The sequence below is a fragment of the Juglans microcarpa x Juglans regia genome, chromosome 1S (genome assembly GCF_004785595.1).
Source record: "Juglans microcarpa x Juglans regia isolate MS1-56 chromosome 1S, Jm3101_v1.0, whole genome shotgun sequence".
In the NCBI taxonomy this organism is placed as follows: domain Eukaryota; kingdom Viridiplantae; phylum Streptophyta; class Magnoliopsida; order Fagales; family Juglandaceae; genus Juglans; species Juglans microcarpa x Juglans regia.
The window spans coordinates 2,569,524-2,589,188 of NC_054595.1; the positions used below are offsets into that span (position 1 = coordinate 2,569,524).

A 19,665-nucleotide genomic window follows, 5' to 3' on the forward strand; every position below is an offset into this window, starting at 1 on the left:
GAAATTTTAAATTAAAATAATTATTTTGGAATAAATCGGAAAAACAGATATTGATATGAGAAAATATTAATCATTTAATTTAAATTAGTAAACAGTTTTCTATAAATTTTAAGGTCTTGTTTGTTTTCACAATTCTTCTCTATTCATCTCATCTAATCATTATAATTTTTTTAAATTTTTATATAAAATAAAATAAATAATTTAATTTTTTTAAATTTTTAAATAAAAATAAGATTAAAAAAATATTTTTTTAAATAAAAATAATATTAAAATAATATATTTAAAAAAATAATATTTCATTTAAATTTTAATTTTAATTTCAAATCAACTTATCTACAAATGAGAGGAGGCGTGAGAAGTGAGGACTATGTAATGAGCTGTGTTTCACGAGATCAATGCCAAGAACGACTCCTAATATGCGTGCGAATAACGCACAATGACGTGTCGAAACAAAGGTAGTCTGATATTATCCGTCGATTCTAATGTCTTTGTCCAATCTCAACCGTCCGTTTCACTATATATTGTCATCAACAACAGGGTGGAATTGAAAGGTCCTTCGAGCTTATCCCAAGCAAGAAAAGCGCCTGGCTTTCCTTCTACGCCTCTTGGTCATAATTCCCTTGCAGGTCTCTTCCTCGAGGCTTCCCTGCCTTGCATCATGTTCTCGAATTCGGCTAGGTCGCCTAGGGAGCCACACGCTGATGGCCGGTTCAAGACTGTGAACCGATTGACTCTATTAAAATTCTGGTTTGAACTTCGATAGGTCGAGGATCTTCTTTCTGAGAGATCTACTTCAAGGTTTGTTTGCGGATATCACTTTTTTCATTTGATGATTCTTCTTCTTTATATTTTGAATTCTTGATATCGTTTCGTAATTTATAAAGATACCTTCTTGGCCTTTTTGTTTTTGTTTTTGTAGATCTCTAAAATGATCGCTTCGATTTACGGGATCCGCTTCCGTTTCGATTCTAGGGTTTGTTCATCGATTGATTTTCTTTGACTGAAATTCCTCGCCCATGGAATGTTTTGTTGCGGTGATTTTATTTTATTCGTTTTCTTGGAGGCAGGCGTGGCGTTCGTCCAGAGCCAATTTTTCAGGTTCGGTGTCTGAGAGTTACGATTTCACGGGAAGGCTTGCTGGTCCCCGCGAAGGCGCTGGATCTGTGGGGGCGGGATTGCGGAGATGATGTTATGAAGATCAATTGTGGCAGATCGTTCCATGTAACTTGTTGATGTAAATGGATGTATAGGATAATATCAGGACGAAAGGGCCGGAGTTTGAATCTGGCTGATGAGTCCTGATTCATCTTTGTCATCCGACCTTTGCCATGACAGGTGCGCTTGCTTGGCAGGTCACAAAGAACCATAATAAAAAAGTTATACGTTTTTTGGTTGAGGGGGAGATCGCACGGGAATTTTGCCCGGGGTCTCCCCACCGGTGTGTGCCGTTTCCCTGTGCTGCTTTTTCTGCGATCGTTTATATTTTCGCTCTCGACGCCCATGGTTGCTTACCAGGTGAAAGGGGTAGCTGATATACATCAGCCAACATTACGGCTCATGCACTCGCAATTGACATGGAGTTTGAGGTATACTCTTTATTTCAGATTTTCCTTTATCAATTTAATTTATTCAACTATAGATTTAAAAAAAAAAAAAGAATTATTCAACTATAGATTTTAGAAGTGCCGACAAACTATAGGTTCATTCCATCGCATGTCTCGCAGCAGATTACGAAAAACGGAAAATTATTCAACTATAGATTTTAGACATAATTAATGTCTCACTGGTTCGTCAAATCTATTGATTTTTTTTTTTTTTTTTTTTTTGTCATATGCAATAGATTGCTGCAATGGTCGCCCAAATGATACAGAACAAAGTAGATTAGTTGCATGATGTAGGTGTTTAATCTTTGGTTCCCAATGCATCTAGTGCGATATATTCGTCTTTAAGATACTTGGGGCTAGTTTGCATAGTCATCCTCTAGTATTTCATTCCTAATTGTTACCTAATTATTACTTAATTTTTTGATCTAATTCTTACTTAATTATTACAATTTTTCAAACTTCCAAGCAAAAAAGAAAAAGTAATATATATATTTTTAATTTCAAAACAAAAATAATATTAAAAAAATTCTATTTCAACTTTTTTTAATATATATAATATATTTTTATTCAAATTTTTTCTCTCAATTTTTTAAAATCTTATAAGACATCTCAACACAAATATTCTGAGATTGTTCTAAGTGTCGAAACGACCCTTTTAAGTTTCATGTATCAGGCTATCTATTTTGCCTTCTCTTTAACAAATGTTTTTTTTATAGTAATTATATATATTCTATACATTCAAACCCAATGAACAAGCACATAAGCAAGACGAATCTATTCTCCTTTTAGTGGCCGTAATTACACTGCACTACTAATTATATTATCTCAATGACATCATTTCTCCATGGCATCTCAACTATGGCTTTGCAAGGGCTCAACGTCAGCAATTCATGTAAATACTCAAAACATCAGTTACAATGTTGCAATTTTTCCCTCATAATTGCCAACGCGTATCAATAGCTTGCTCCTTTTTTTATAGTTACTCCGATATTGGAGCCTGTGATATGCCGAAACTTGTAGTTATGTACCACTTTCTTTCTTATGTTGTGTTATATCTTGGAGTTGAATATGGTTTAATATGTACTGCGTATTTCTACTACGCTTTGAGATCATGAACTGTATTCATGTAATAAGTCTTTTTGGACATTCAAACTGCATATCGACTCTAGCTGGTGATGTGCCACATGAGGTTTTTGGCTGCCAAAGTGACTTGGAAGTTTGATTCTTATGGAAGTTTTGCTGCTTTGGTGCGTTGCAGCAGAAACACTTGCAAGCATGAGGTTATGCAGCATCTGAGTTGGTGATAACGTGTATGATCCAAAAACTAAAATCTGAACCTTTTCATTTTGTAGTTCATTTTCAAATCTTCTGTGACTACCAATTTCTTTTTCAGAGTTGATAAATTTATTTTGTAGTTCATGTTTTTTTTTTTAACTTCATTGTACTATTTCATGTTTTTTTAACTTTTGGCTTTATTTATTATGCTACAGAAGATTTCCTTTGGCTTTGAAAATCACTAGGTTTGGCCCCCACTCTGGTTTTTAGTATTTTAAAGTTGCGATGTATTTTTGAATTTGTTAACCAAGCATGGTACAAGTCTGAAGACTTGCTAGATGCCTAGCCATACTCTCTGATAACAGAAAAAACAATAGCTGATTTCACCTCATGAAAACACTAGTCAATAATCTCAGACTGCCAGTCATTTGATTCATTGGTAAAAGACTTGTGTAGTGAAAGTCTGAAAACTTTCACGTATGGGTAGTGAAACTCTTGGCTTTATCTTTTATGCTGTCAGAAGATTGCCTTTAGTTTCTTAGTAATTTAGTATTTTAATGTTACGATGTTTTAATGAATTCATTAACCAAGCAAGTATGGTACAAGTCCGAAAACTTGCCAGATGTCTGGCAATGATAATGGAAAAAACAATAGATGTTTCTTTCCGAGTCTCAATACCTCTTAAATCTTTTGTCAATGAAATAATGTGGTGCCACAAGCCGAAGCTCAAAAGGGACCAAGGAGCTTGCAACGTCGGTATGGTAGTTGGTGAAGATCTTCGAAGTTGTGATCGGTCTAAGGGCTTAAGACATCATCGTTGGTAAGATCATTTCTTTCTGTTGTTAATTTTTCTAATAAGCGTAGGAAATTTGTTATTAACTGAATTATATATACCTGTGACTCACTGATACATACTTGCGATGGGCTAATATATTCACGAGGCCAGTGAATGTAATTCTTTCAAACATCATTTTTTCGACGACGAGTGGTGATACCCCTTCTTTGTGGTGAGATACCCCTTCTCTCACCACTTCTTTGTGGTGAGATACCCTTTCTTTCAAACTAAGAGCCGGTTTGCATCTTGTTACTATTCATTATTATTTACAAATTTTAACTCACAAAATTTCCTCATTCCATTATCGAGTGAAGTTTTGATTTATGGGCTAGTGGTGTAATTAATTATTCGGAAGGTTTCCATGTTTTAAGGGGATATAAGACATGGCTCAGTTAGGTAGAAAGAAGAATGAATAATGATAGGATTATTACTTTACTATTATCTATTTACTACCTAATTTGTATTTGTTTTTTTTTTAATTTTAATTAATGATTAAGGAAGTGAGTATTAGTAAAGTTATATATATATATTTTAATTTTTTCATAGTGGTTAAGGATAAAAAAATATTTAAAAAAATGATAAAAAAAAAACTTGAAATACACTTGGGTAGTAGATGAGGATATTAATAGAGTAGTAACCCTATCACTATCCAAGAAGAATATTCGAGATCTTCGAGAATAAAGGCAATTTCATTCACATAAACTCAGAGCGTTGCCACCCGCCGAATGTATTAACACATTTTCATCTCTCTCTTCGAAAGATTTCTCGAGTTGTCCAATCTTAGGCTAGTTTGAGGTAGCTACCCCACCAGCCATTAATTTCTCTATTATAACTGAGGTTGTGTTTGGGTAGTGAGGTGATCTCAAATATTTTATGAATAATAGTGAAAAGTAATGATACAGTATTGAATAGTTGTGAAATGTAATAATAAAAAATGAACAATACTTGAGAATTTTGATTATACTTCACTACCAAAACTTAGCCCCTTAGTAACCCGTTTGAAAGAGTCCCAACATAATAAAATTCTCATGTTCATTAAGAAAGGATAAAATAGAAGGTATTTATTAAGAGCATCATTCTCATGTTCTCTCAAACATGTTTTTCCCTAAATTAAAGGGTTGTATTTGGGGTTCTCTCTAAATACATGCTCCATCCAGTTTCCCATTTTAAGAAAAGTGTTAAAGATGTGATAAGTGGTTTCTTATATTTGGAAAGTTACTCTTCATCCTTTAAATTATTTTTTATATATATCTTATAAGATGTAGTTAAAGATGTAGAAATAAAATAGTAGAAAGAATAATAAAGAAATAATATAAAAAGATTAATTTAATAGAATAAAGAAAGGATGGGGAATGAGTAAAATTTAGGAGAAAATTATGGAAAGTTTGATTTTTAGCTAAAATTTAGAAAAAATGATAGGAAACTATCTTCCGTACCTTGACATTTTAAAACCATAAAAAATAAAATGAAGCGATGAAAGTCATACAATAAAGGATTTTTTTTTTAAAAAAAAAAAATAGACCGACGTGCTATTTATAACTCATTAAATTTGTATTTTCATTTTCTTTAATGGGTAGCATACCTTGATCCCTTTTGCTAGGTTTTCCATTGCTTTCACCTGTGACCATGAGGGAGACTGGTTAACTTATTATATAACATATTATGATGGATCACATTTTGGTTCGTGTCTTGCTCATCTATCTTAATTATGTTAATATATTACTTAAATGCCTCCCGAAGTTCCATTGTACGGCAAGTAAAGCCAACCCACTTGATTACAACTCCACAAGTTTCTAATGCAGATGACATGGATTAGGAGGGTAATCGGTTTGATTTTGGACATATTTTAGAACCGAATTAGTATACATCAGTTTTGAAATTTGAAAAATTGACATTGCACTAATTACACTTCTAAATCGGTACTTTCGATTTTGTCGGTACGGTTAGGTCTAGTCCCTTTTTTTGGTATATTATATATATAGTATATATTATATAGTGATAATATATTATAGTATATTATAATGAGAAATTCTATTTGCAGTCTCTATTTAGGGACTGTATGTGCAAGCCCTTCATTAAATGAAAAAAAGTACTATTTTGATAAGGATATTATTATAATTTTGAAAAAAATTAAAGACAAAATTAACTAAGTTTGCAATGCAGTCTCTATTTAGAAATTGTACGTAGCATTGCTCTATTATAATTGCATTATAGATTATAGTGATATAGTATAATATAATATATAGTGAAACAACATTTGTATAACTACTAATATTATAGACTCTAGTGATAATATATAGTTATTTATATAGGATTTGAAAGTTTAACGTTATTTAATTTGTAATTTAGCATATAATACAAAATTATTTATAATATAAAAAATCATATAAAAAATATTTTATATAATATAAACAATTAATATATATATATATATCAACCGGTCAGGTATTAGAAAAAGGAAAATTGAAATCAAACCGATTTAGAACCGGACTAAACCCACCGGTTCGGTCTGGTTTGGTCCAATTTACTAGTTATTTATTTATTTTTTCCTATCCCTAACATGGATGGTTGTCAAAACTTCCACACCAACAATAAAAGTGCAATAATTTCTCTCTTAACACAAACAAATAAAATGATCGTATTAGATAGTCATTTTCACTATAAAGAATTATTTCAAGTTGATTAAAAAATGTTGAGGACACTAATAGGCAAAAAGGAAGGGAGTAACAAAATAATTTATTAGGATGCATTTTATAAGAAAAAAAAATCAATTTCATATATTTGGTGAGGATTTGATAAGGTGTGCTCATTCAAGATAGCATCTGAAAAAAAATTTCAGCCACTTTAAAAGATAAACCAGCATTGTGACAGTTATAAAAGCTGTCAATATATACACTAAGGCCTGGTTTGTTGCATATAAGAAATTATCTCATCTCATATAATTATTATAATTTTTTTAAATTTTTTAATAAAATAATAAATAATTCAACATTTTCAATTTTTAAAACAAAAATTATATTCTAATAATATTTTATTTAACTTTTAATTTTTATTTTATCTGTGAGTGGCACTTATAAAAATTGCCACCATAGGGACAATGAATAATTTTATTTAAAAATATTTAACATGGCATAATTTGATTTATAAAATTAAAAAAATTTTCACCCCTATAAGCCTTCAAATAGGGTTACACCAACAAAAGTGTACGTATCATTTGTACAGATTAGGTTTTTTTTTTTAAGATTTGTGTTTGTTTATTTATTTTTTTATGCAGATACATGTATCGGGAAGGAAGTAATTCGGGCTACTATGGAAGGCGTGGAAAGTGGAAAAATGAGTTACTTTCAAGGAGATACGATCAAGTACTTTTGTTTTATCTTTGTAAATTGCAATGATAGAGATCGGATATTGGATAGAAGGCCATGGCTATTTAATAATAATTTGTTTCAAAACTTCAATAATAATTTGTTTGTTTTGAAACGTTTTAATGGCATCTTACAACCTCATCAATTGGTAGGATTTTGGATGTTGATGTCCCTGATGATGGAGTAGGTTGGGAGAGGTATCTCAAAGTTAGGGTGGAAATTGATTTAAGGAGAGAAGTTGCTCGTGGAAGAATTATGTACCTCAACATAAGAAGTATGTTCGTGTCGATCAAGTATGAAAAATTGCCAAAAATGTGCTTCAATTGCGGTAAGATGGTTCATGGCGGCAATGGTTGTGACTCTGGTTATAGGAACCAAAAACAAATTACAGGTGAAGACATGCAGTTTGGTTCATGGCTGAGGGTGGATAATGAAGCAAGGCATCGAGGAATCGGGCACTAAGCTTATAAAGATGATTCAAGCACTAGTTTATCGATTCACAATTTAGATTTGAGAGAATGTTCTCCAGTTGTCATGTTTAAGGGCTAGTCTGATGGGAGATAAGGAGGGATGATGTTGTGATCTAAGATGTTGAAGATGCAAATATTGTTGATTTGGGTGGAGAGTTTATCTTGGCAAGAAATGCGGAAATGATTAGGCTGGATTTGGATTCATCTCATAATCACCAGGAATTGTGGAAGGAGATAAAGGATACAACTGATCACATGATGAAATTGAAATATTCTTAGGTTGGAGAGGAAGAGAAGAATATGGGGTTGGACCAAATGGTCTCCAGGCCCACTAGGGCCCAAAACACCAGTAGACTAATTAAAAGTAAAGGGCCTTCGAACGACATCGCTTAAGATGACATAACTCTGGCACGTAGAAAAGCGTATGAGAGGGAGTTGCTGATACCAATTCACAAAGAAAAGGAATACGCATGAAAAGAAATTAGACGAGAGCTCTGTAGCAAGGAAGCACAAGTCAGTGTCCTCTATTGCCCTATGTTAAAAAGCACTCTAGTTTGTTCTTGGTTGATGAAAACTTAAAAGAGGAAATAGGAAAAAAATGCAAAAATAATTATTGGGTTAACTGGAAATGGTGTGGAGGAGGAATCGGTAGAGGCTGCTTGTCAACCTCGTTGAGGATTATGAATCTTTTGAGTTGAAATTGCTTAGGGCTTGAGAATTCTCGGACAGTTCAAGATCTTTACCAATTGGTAAAGGTAGAGTATCCCAAATTGGCGTTAATGATGAAAACACTACTTACAACATAAAAAATAGAAGTTGTGAAAAGGAAATTAGGTTTTGATGTGTGCTTTATTTTTGACCAAGTAGGGAGAAGTGGGGCTTTGACACTTATGTGGAAATCTGAGATTAATTTTGTTGTTCGTAACTTCTCGTTAAGGCATGTCAGTGGTTGGATGATAGTAAAAGGTCAACCAGAGGTGAGTGAAAGGAACTTGGAAATTATTGTCTAGGCTTAACCCAAATAATTTTTCCATGGTGCATTATGGGGGATTTTAACGAAATATTACTGCGGTCTAATCCTAGACCTGAAAACATTTACTAGGATGGAAGTAGAGCTACCATGGAGATGAATGAGAATTTAGAGAAGACATTTACTAGGATGGAAGTGGAGGATGCACTAATTTCAAATGGGGCCTTTAAAATCCTCACGCTCCAATGGTTTTGGGGTTTGCTTTTATCAAGATATTATTATTTTTAAATTTGCTTCATATAGAAATTTTAAATTAAAATAATTATTTTTGAATAAATGGGAAAAACAGATTGATATGACAAAATATTAATAATTCAATTTAAATTAATAACCAGTGATTCATAAATTATATGTTATAAAAAAAAGTAGTGATATTTGAAAATATTTAGATTATACACAATTCATCTATTAAAATTTAATTTTTTATTTTTAAAATTTTAAATTTATCAATTAAATTAAATTAGGATTCGTTTGTTTTTAGAGATGAGATTAAAGTTAAAATGTTGAATAAAATATTGTTAGAATATATTTTTTAATATTATTTTTATTTTAGGATTTAAAAAAGTTGAATTGTTTATTTTATTTTGTGTGAAGATTTGAGAAAGTTGTAATAATGAAATGAGATGAAATGAGATAAGATGAGATGAGATGATATGTTTTTTGAAAACAAACGAGGCTGTCCATAACTGAAATTATGAAATAGGCGTGAGGAGTGAGGGGAGTCAGGACTACGTAATGTGCTGTGTTTCACGAGATCAATTGTAGAAGGACTTCTTATCTGCGTGCGAATAACGCACACTGCCGTGTCAAAACAAAGGTAGTCTGATATTATCTGTCGATTCTAAAGTGTTTGTACAATCTCAACCGTCCGTTTCGTTATATATTGTCAAAAACAACGGGAGCAAGAAAAGCGCCTGGCTTTCTTTCTACGCCTCTTGGTCTCCTGCACGCCTCCGTTTTCTCATAGATCTCTTCCTCGAGGCTTCCCTGCCTTGCATTATGTTCTCGAATTCGGCTAGGTAGTCTAGGGAGCTACACGCTGATGGCCGCTTCAAGACTTCGAACCGATCGACTTCTATTAAAATTCTGGTTTGAACTTCGATAGGTCGAGGATCTTCGTTCTGAGAGATCTACTTCAAGGTTTGTTTGCGCATATCACCCTTTGCTTGTGATGATTCTTCTTCTTTATGTTTTAAATTCTTGGTATCGTTTCGTAATTAATAAAGATATCTTCTTGGCCCTTTTTTTTTTTTTTTTTTTTGTAGATCTCTAAAATGATCGCTTCGATTTACGGGATCTGCTTCCGTTTCGATTCTAGGGTTTGTTCATCGATTGATTTTCTTTGACCGAAATTCCTCGCCTATTGAATGTTTCGTTTCTGTGATTTTATTTTATTCGTTTTATTGGAGGCAGGCGTGGCGTTCGTCCGGAGCCAATTTTTCAGGTTCGGTGTCTGAGAGTTCTGATTTCACGGGAAGGCTTGCTGGTCCCCGCGAAGGCGCTGGATCTGTGGGAGCGCGATTGCGGAGATGATATTATGAAAAGATCAATTGTGGCAGATCGTTCCATGTAACTTGTTGATGTAAATGGATGTATAGGATAATATCAGGACGAAAGGACCAGAGTTTGAATCTGGCTGATGAGTCCTGATTCATTTTTGTCATCCGGCCTTTGCCATGACAGGTGCGCTTGCATGGCAGGTCACAAAGAACCATAATAAAAAAGTGATACGTTTTTTGGTTTGAGGGGGAGATCGCACGGGATTTTGCCCGGGGTCTCCCCACCGGTGTGTGCCGTTTCCCTGTGCTGCTTTTTCTGCGATCGTTTATATTTTCGCTCTCGACGCCCATGGTTGCTTACCAGATGAAAGGGGTAGCTGAGATACATCAGCAGAATTACGGCTCATGAACTCGCAATTCACATGGAATTTGAGGTATACTCTTTATATCAGATTTTCCTTTATCTATTTAATTTATTCAACTATAGATCTTTTGAAAAAAGAAGTACTGAAATTTGAACTATAGATTTTAGAAGTACCGACAAACTATAGGTTCATTTCATCGCATGTTTCGGAGTAGATTAAGAAAAACGGAAAAGATTATCTTAATTAATGTTGGAAATCTTGTCCGTAGAGCAACAAATCTATTGACTTTTTCTTGTCAATTCTTAGCTGGAAACTTAGGTTATTTTCTTGCTTTCCAAACGTCACTCAATACAAATATTTGTCAATTTAAAATCTTCAACCTTTTCATTTAATCATTACATAATTGTTGTAATTTTTCAAAATTTTAAACAAAACAGAAAATAATATTCAAACATTTTTGTAACTTATATAACATTTTTATTCACTTTTTTCTCTCATTTTTGTAACTTATAAAACATATTCACTTAAACAATTTAACTGCTATTCGCAAATATTCTATAAGATATTTCAAGGATCTAAAGTTCCATGTATTAGCTATCAGGGCTTTCTATTTGCCTTCCCTTCTCCATCAAATGTTTTTGAAAGTAATTATATATATGCTATATGATCAACCAAATTTGCAATGAACAAGAACATAAGCAAGACAAAGTAATTATATATATATATTCTATATAATCAACCCAATTTACAATGAACAAGAACATAAGTAAGACAATCGATTCGCCTTTCAGTGGTCGCAATTACATTGCACTTCTAATTATATCTCAATGACATCATAATTTATCCATGGCAGCTCATCTCTGGCTTCGTAAGGGCCTAACCGCAGTAGTTCATGTAAATACTCGAAAAATCAGTTATAATGTTGCCATGTTTCCCTCATATTTGCCAACGCGTGCATTTTTTTATGGTAACTCCGATATGTAGCCTGTGTTATACCTAATCTTGTAGTTTTGGATCGAATATGGTTTACTAGATTTCATTTGTTGTATCAGCAAGTTTTGTCTTTTGGGAGGACTGTATGTTAATATGTATCGCGTATTTCTACTACGCTTTGAGATCAAGAACTGTATTCCTGTATTAAGTCCTTTTGGGCATTCGAAGTGCTTGTTTTGAGGTTGTGTTCGCCCTGCAAATCGATTCTAGCTGGTGATGTGGAAAAAGGTGTTGTGCCACATGTCAAGGTTTTTGGCTGCCAAAGTGACTTGGAAGTTCGTTTCTTATTTGAAGTTTTGCTGCTTTGGTGTTTTTCCTTTGCAGCGGAAACACTAGCAAGCATGAGGTTGTCCAGCATCTGAGGTGATGATACCGAGTATGATCCAAAAACTAAAATCTGAATCTTTTCATTTCGTAGTTCATTTTCAATCTGGTTTGGCTCCTAATGGCGGCTGTGACTACCTCAATTTCTTTTTCAGAGTCTATGATAAATTTATTTTCAGCGTTCATTATAATTCCAGTTTAGTAGAAGCTTGCTTTTTTTTTTTTTTTGTTCGTGTCCCGTTTAACTTTTGGCTTCATTGTCTTCGAATATTACTAGGTTTGGCCCCTATTCGGGTTCTTAGTAATTTAGTATTTTAAAGTTACGATGTCTTGTTGAATTTGTTAACCTCATGAAAACTCTAGTCAATATTCTTCAACGTTGATACAGTAGTTGGTGAACATCTTGGAAGTTGAGTTAAATGGTCTGAAGCTGCTTGACATAAGGGCTTTAACTGGACGTCAGCGTCGGTAAGAACTTCATTTCTTTCTGTTGATAACTTTTATGATATAAGCGTATGAAATTTGTTATTAACCGAATTATATTAACTTGTGACTCACTGATACCTACTTGCGAGGCCATTGCGGTGCAAAATGTCGTCTTTTTTGAATGAAACTAGTGATACCCCATCGAGTGGTTATGCTTACGAAGTAGTTATGTTTCTATTTTTTCGGCATGAAATTATGCTGCATTTCTTTTGTTATCAACCTGAGTGCAGAGACACAATAAGAGAAGCAGGGTGAGAGAGACGGTGAGATTGAAAAGAGAGGGCAGAGAGGGATGGCTTAGTTGTTTGGATTTAGAGATGAGTTGAGATGGGTTGAGATGGTTTATGAATAGTAGAATAAAAGTTTAATTATATATTATATTTTGTGTGAAAATTTGAAAAAATTGTAATGATGATATAAGATGAGTTGATGTGAGTTTTAAATGCAAACGAAGCTTGTTAACCACGCTGGGTTTAGTTCGTCGTGGTGGGTCTGGGGCAGAGAGAATAAACTCCGTTCAAAAATTTCAAACTCAAGAAAACGAGCTTCGTATCCGTCTTGGTCCTATTTAGAACGGTTGTATGGAGTGGGCTCCAGGTTCCCATTGTTCTTTTCCTTATTCGGTAGTCAAGTGAAGTTCGATTTATGGGCTAGTAGTGTAATTAATTATATGAAAGGTTCCCATGTTTTAAGGGGATATAAGAAATGGCTCAGTTGGGTAGAAAGATGGAATCATTATTTATTTGAATAAACATCAGCCCAATAAACAAATTATTGTAAATTATTGGAGAAGATCTGGAAGCTCGAAATGGTTGAGCGCTCGAGCCTTGGTCATCTTGGTTTTGAGAGGATGGTGGTTCAAGTCCACCCAGATCTAAATGCTTACATCATTGCTGTTTTCAATGTTTAATTTATTTGTTTAACCTTTTAGGGTGCGTTTGGTTACCAAATTCACCTCAATTCATCTCAACTTATCATTATAATTTTTTCAAATCTCAATACAAAATATAATAAACAATTCAACTTTTTCAAATTTTAAAATAATAATAATATTAAAAAATAATATTCTAACAATATTTTATCATTACAACTTAACTTAATTTAACTCACTTCAACATCCAAACGTACTCTGGTAGTAGTGGAAAACTGATAAAGTCCTGAGGCGGTTTGTAACAGTCCAACATGTGTAAAGATATGTAACTGGGTCTTGGGCTTTGTCTTGCTGCTTGTAATTTGTTGGACATAAATGTAGTTATCGGGCTGAGCCCATGAGTAGGTATACCTCCTTGGTCTGTTTTGTTTTGTTCTAGTTTGCTTGGTAGTCAGCCCAAGTCCAAGTTAGGGATAAGTCATCTTTCTTCCAGTTATATGTATGAGCCATAATCCGATTTAGATAGAAAACTCACCTCAACTCATTTTATCTCATCTTTACAATTTTCTCAATTTCTTACACAAAATCTAATAAATAATTTTATTTTTTTAAATCTCAAAATAATAATAATATTAAAAAAATAATATTCTAATAATATTTTATTCAACTCATGTAAAATTATCTTAACTCACTCTAAATCCAAAAAAGATCTTAGTACTCCAAATGAATTATCATGAATATTATAGAAATTTCTTTTTTCCTTCACTTTCTCTTTAATTTTTTGGAGGATTTTTCAGACTTGAAGTGAGATATTTCATTATCAATATTTTCATTATAGTTGGTTTGTTACAAATTGGTATTAGAGACACCGGTCTATGTGCATTGAAAGAAATTCTTGCACAACTTACAAAATCATGGAGCTGGTAGAACAAAAACAACAAAGCAGAAATTAAAAGACTCTAGGAAGAGCTTCAATGAAAAATCTATCCTAGTTGGAGCAGCAAATTTGTGCGATGCAAGACGAAGTACGAGCCGCTGCTGTTATAAAAATTGGGAACACTCAAGATGCAGGAGTTGATGATGGCGTTGGCAAGAATGACCAAACCGAATATTTTTCTTAACTCATCTCTGAATCCAAACGAGGTCTTAGTACTCCAAATGAATCATCTTGAACATTATAGAAATCTATTTTTTCCTTCACTCTCTCTCTAATTTTTTGGAGGATTTTTTACGCTCTAAGTGAGATATTTTATTATCAATATTTTCATTATAGTTGGTTTGTTACAAATTGGTATTAGAGACACCGATCTATGTGCATTGGAAGAAATTCTTACACAACTTACAAAATCATGGAGCTGGTAGAACAAAAACAACAAAGTATCAGATTTTTCCAGCAGAAATTAAAAGACTCTAGGAAGAGCTTCAATGAAAAATCTATCCTATTTGGAGCAGTAAATTTGTGCGATGCAAGACGTAGTACGAGCCGCTGCTGTTACAAAAATTGGGAACACTCAAAGATGCAGGAGTTGATGATGGCGTTGGCAAGAATGACCACGCCGAATATTTTTTTTAACTCATTTCTGAATCGAAACGAGATCTTAGTACTCCAAATGAATTATCTTGAACATTATAGAAATCTATTTTTTCCTTCACTCTCTCTCTAATTTTTTGGAGGATTTTTTACACTCAAAGTGAGATATTTCATTATCAATATTTTCATTATAGTTGGTTTGTTACAAATTGGTATTAGAGACACCGATCTATGTGCATTGGAAGAAATTCTTACACAACTTACAAAATCATGGAGCTGGTAGAACAAACACAACAAAGTATCAAATTTTTTCAGCAAAAATTAAGACTCCAGGAAGAGCTTCAATGAAAAATCTATCCTATATGGAGTAGCAAATTTGTGCGATGCAAGACAAAGTACGAGCAGCTGCTGTTACAAAAATTGGGAATGCTCAAGATGTAGAGGTTGATGATGGCGTTGGCAAGAATGACCACGTCGAATACTTAATCGAGATATAAAATTAGGTCTACCACTCTTAGCTCTACCACTCTTACTTCCACCCAAACTGACAGCACCTTCCTAAACTCTTAGTTAAGTTTGTAGTTTACTTCACAGTTATCACAGTGTACCTTTTGTCACGATCTCCATTCATGCTCAAGATGCCTTGTATGGCATCCTCCTAGGCCAGAAGGTGTCCTTTGCTCTTTTTGCCATTGGCTCCTAAACCCTTAGTCGAATTCTAACTGGAAACCCTAATCCTCGTTAAATGAACCACGTCATACTGCCACAAGAAACTCAAATCCAATTCTATCGCCAACACTTACCCCTAAGACATAATGACCCTTTCTTATTCTTTCTTCATCAATGGTGTTGAGTTTTGCTCCAATCTCCTTCAAGAAGGTCACCCTTGTTTGCAGATTCACATTTCAAATTTCTCAAATCGAAATCAAGCAAGCAAGTCGATGATTGCACCCATCTTTGAAAGTCGATCCAACTTCTTTGACCCATTCTCACTTGAGCTTAGTTCTTATTTTCTATCCTTGTGAGACTCGGTGGCACAACATAAGGTCCATAAAAGAGGAACTGCTAAGGGTGCTGTTACTGACGCCTTGGTTCTCACAACAGTCAAGCCGCAGCTGTGGTGGAGGCTACCAAGGCGAGCAACGCCATTTAGTTCTTAAAGGTTGCATTCCAGTCGCTGAAGTATCTCCTGGAGCTTGGGAAGGGAAGGGTCTCGAAGGAGCTTTAGGGGCAGATTGAGATTCGGCTCATGGTGACCACGAGGCTCTATTTGCTTGAGTGGGAGCTGTAAGATCTAATTATGGAGTTGTGCAGGAGAGTGTTGCGGCCCTCGGTGTTTAAGGTTTCGTTTGGTTACGTAGTTCAGATGAGATGTTTTATTAAAAGTTGAATAAAATATTGTTATAATATAATTTTTTAATATAATTTTTGTTTTGTGATTTGAAAAAGTTGAATTGTTTATTATTTTTTATATGGGAGTTTGAGAAAATTATAATGATTATATGAGATGAGATAGTTTGGTTTTATATAACCAAACTAACCTTAAGGGCTTGTTTGTTTTCAAGATGAGATGAGTTTAGATTAAAGTTAAAAAGTTGAATAAAATATTGTCAGAATATATTTTTTAATATTATTTTTATTTTAAGATTTGAAAAAGTTGAATTGTTTATTTTATTTTGTGTGGGGATTTGAAAAAGTTGTAATGATGAGATGAGATGAGATGTTTCTTGAAAACAAACGAGGCTTAAGTGTTAGGACAAGTGGACTTCCTTTATTATCGATTCTGGGGAAGGGATATATGCTTGGGTTGTTGCAAACTATGCCCTTGGGACTCTTGGAGGTTATCCTTTGCAAACAACTAGGATTATTGAACTTGTTGGCGCTTCTACGTAAAATGTTGCTTTTGACTCACTGAGGAAAGATCCTCGACAATGCTTTCTTGGCCCTTCATTTGAACTGAAGTCACTTGATAAATATTTCGAAGCGTGGGCTCTTGATGAAAAAGATCCATTCATGTTGCTAGAACGTGAAGAAAGTGTTGATGATGTTGCTTCTATATTGACAAATTCTTTGGAAGTTATGGAATTGGAGTTGGATGGATGTGCAGTCTTGATTGTCAACCATGGGGATCCCTTGAAAATCCTGCAGAAAATACCCAATGTAGTTAAGCAAGACATAACATCCAATAGTAATGACTTGACACCGGGGTATGTGCCTCGAAACCTATTTACTATCGCCACCAAGACTTTTAGTGTTGAAGTTTATGTTTTTTATCATAGCAAACATCCAACTAAGCCTCCTCTAGATGGGGCGAGTAGTTTTGACTTGAGGTTGAGAGACCCTTTGCAATCAATGGGATTTTATTTTCCCAAAGGCATCAGTGTAATTACTACTGGTAAGGTATTTGATGAAATGCTTGACAGAGTGTTAAAACCTGATAATGACATGTTCTCGATCTTACTTGGGTTGTTGAAGTTGATCATGACTGGAGTAGATCCTCTTGTAGCTGATATACTTGGGAGGAGTCCTCATTTACTTGGTGGTGTATTATTTGCATTGAAAAAGGTGGGTTGTGTTGATGCTTTGTTGCACTCAATATGTCTATTTGAGTCTTTCGTTGTTAGTGGTATGTGTTTCAGGCATTGGTTTGCTCGTCTCTCAATGGTTTCCATGCAGGAATCTTGTGATGGCTCATGCCTTGTTTCTTCTAGTTGTCGGAATTGTGATCATTTTCTTTCCATGTAAAGCTATTGATGTTGTGATATTTGCGGATGTGATTCTTTTCTTTCCTTTAATTGTCATTGAGTATTGGAGCTCTGGTACACTTGAGTTCCCAGAGAGTGAGGCATGGAAGGAAGGTATGGCGACTCAGTTGTTCGATGAATTGTCGCTTATGGGCTGTGTGGTTTTGGTGTTTGGATGTAAACAAGTCCTTGAGAGGGAAGGCACGGAGAATACTGGTTATGGGATAATTGAGCAGAACATTCTATTGTTGAGGAAGGTGTGGCCAAAGACTCTATAGGTTCCTTGGGATTTGAAAGAGTAAGGTTTGGCTTTGGCAGCAATTTTGTTTCTCTCTACATTCTTTTCAATGGCAGTTGCGACAAAGCATTAGTAGAGCTTTGCTGATAGGCATCTTATGAGTCATCAATTACCATTTGAGCAATGTGATGAGTGGCAAATTGAATTTTTAGAATATGATGATAGCGTCCAGTTGCATTTGTGAAAATCTGACCTTACATATTTGGAGTACTAGAAACTTCTTGGTGACAAGACATGTGGAGGGGACACTAGTGGCTGGAATAATATGGCAGCTGACAGGAACGTCGAGTATGTGTTGGTGGCAAAACATAGTTGGATGGTAAAGCTTTTTACGAAAATGGGTTGTTACAAATATATGAAGCCTTGACTAATCCCATGGGGTCCTGAAGTTAACGATATATGAACCTTCAAACATGAAATTCCAAAAAGACTAGAGAAAGTTGGACTTCCAAATCGAGTTGAGTCACCTGGACATATGAGACACATCTTAGACAAGTTTTTCTCAAAAAAAGTAATTATTTTTATTTGGAATTCGAGAAGACTGAAAATGATATAGTAAAAGATGCTACAAAAGATGAGTTGCATCCAATTGTTGTTAAAACTGAGATTGTATCCAATGTTTGTCCAAGTGACAATGATGTTAAATCTAAAATGGAATGCTGGCAGGAGGCAAGATGCTCTTCCAAGATCAAGGAAACTTACCCACACCTTGTGGGCAAGATGCTCTAATGAGAGAGGATTTGTAATAGTCCGACATGTTAAAGGATATGTAACAGAGTCTTGGGCTTGTGGGCCTTATTGTTGTTTTGCTATGTTATTTTTCTTAGCCTGCTTGTAATTTGTTGGACCTAAATGTAGTTAACGGGCTGAGCCCATAGAGTAGGTGTGACGGCCCCAATCTCCGCTTGGGAGATGGAACGGAGACTTAGAGCGTCGGGACATGCAACACAAAGTTACATACCCTCGTACATGACAGTTAATATGTAATGCATCTTAGTATGCAACTAATAGTATGCACTATTCGCAGCGAAAATAAAAGGTGAGAGCATAACTTATGCTAGAATAACAAAAAAACATCCTAATTTCATTAGTAATCATCAAGTTCAAAATACCAATGTAGCATAGACATTGTACAACTAAGAGTTAAAGTCAAATCATTCTCTTCATGCGATTTAAAGCATGAAGGACTTGAGCTATAAACATCAAGATTAAATCCAGTTTCCTCTCAAGATATGGCTCCTCCCCAATTATGTGGATCTAACACTCCATCTTTCGTGTCCTCTTTGAGTTCTGACACAACTTCTATAATTCCGAGTGGAATGATAATGGTCTCTAAAAGGGTGAGATTTGCTCAAAATCTCAGTAAGTTAAATAATCAACTTGCACAAAGATAAATTAAACATGAAGCATGATAAATATGCAATGCATGAGATGCAGAAAAATTAGTATGCATGTATCTTATCCAGATCCCTTAACATTTTAGAAAAATGGAGTCAATAGTTTTCATTCAGTAAACATTTTTGCCATCATTTTTGAAAACATAGCTTCATCATATGTGAGGGTCTGCCCTCAATTGCAAGAGGGGGGAGAAGGGTCTGCGTTGGTTGTGAGGGGGGGGGGGGATTCGGTGAGGTGATTGTGAGGGGATGAATTTATATCAATGATCTAAAATAAAAAAGAAAGAGACAAATGAGAATTTTAAATAAAGATGAGTTAATTAGAGGTGTTTGGTATTCAAGAAATTTAATCTCATCATTTACTTATATATTTCGTGAAAAATTCAGGAGACAAGAGCAATCTTCATAAACTAAAAAGACAAAAAAGACAAACTTTTACAAAAGCTTTATTTTCACCGATTCCTCCCTCAATACACACAATTTTTTTATACAATAAGTTTTTCATTTTTTTTTTTTTTTTATCAATTTGTACACATCCCAATATAAATTGCTTCTCCAAAACTATTAATTACAAAAGT

General features: G+C 34.3%; 3 long non-coding RNA genes across 5 annotated transcripts; 2 read left to right on the forward strand and 1 right to left on the reverse strand.

Annotated features, from left to right (window-relative positions):
• Positions 1 to 541: 541 nt before the first annotated feature.
• On the forward strand, positions 542 to 18,718 carry LOC121247243. 3 transcript variants are annotated; one of them, XR_005937242.1, is made up of 9 exons: positions 542 to 798; positions 920 to 973; positions 1,068 to 1,586; positions 3,599 to 3,699; positions 9,547 to 9,719; positions 9,845 to 9,898; positions 9,993 to 10,512; positions 12,149 to 12,228; positions 18,357 to 18,718. It is a non-coding gene; the product is annotated as an uncharacterized LOC121247243 (long non-coding RNA). The 3 variants fall into 3 exon arrangements; XR_005937241.1 differs by lacking the exon at positions 18,357 to 18,718 and having other exon boundaries at positions 12,152 to 12,272; XR_005937240.1 differs by lacking the exons at positions 12,149 to 12,228; positions 18,357 to 18,718 and having other exon boundaries at positions 9,993 to 10,567.
• On the reverse strand, positions 11,458 to 11,970 carry LOC121247244. Its single transcript, XR_005937243.1, has 2 exons — positions 11,770 to 11,970; positions 11,458 to 11,719 (listed from the first exon to the last, which is right to left on the reverse strand). It is a non-coding gene; the product is annotated as an uncharacterized LOC121247244 (long non-coding RNA).
• On the forward strand, positions 13,379 to 14,020 carry LOC121247246. Its single transcript, XR_005937244.1, has 2 exons — positions 13,379 to 13,462; positions 13,905 to 14,020. It is a non-coding gene; the product is annotated as an uncharacterized LOC121247246 (long non-coding RNA).
• Positions 18,719 to 19,665: the final 947 nt, after the last annotated feature.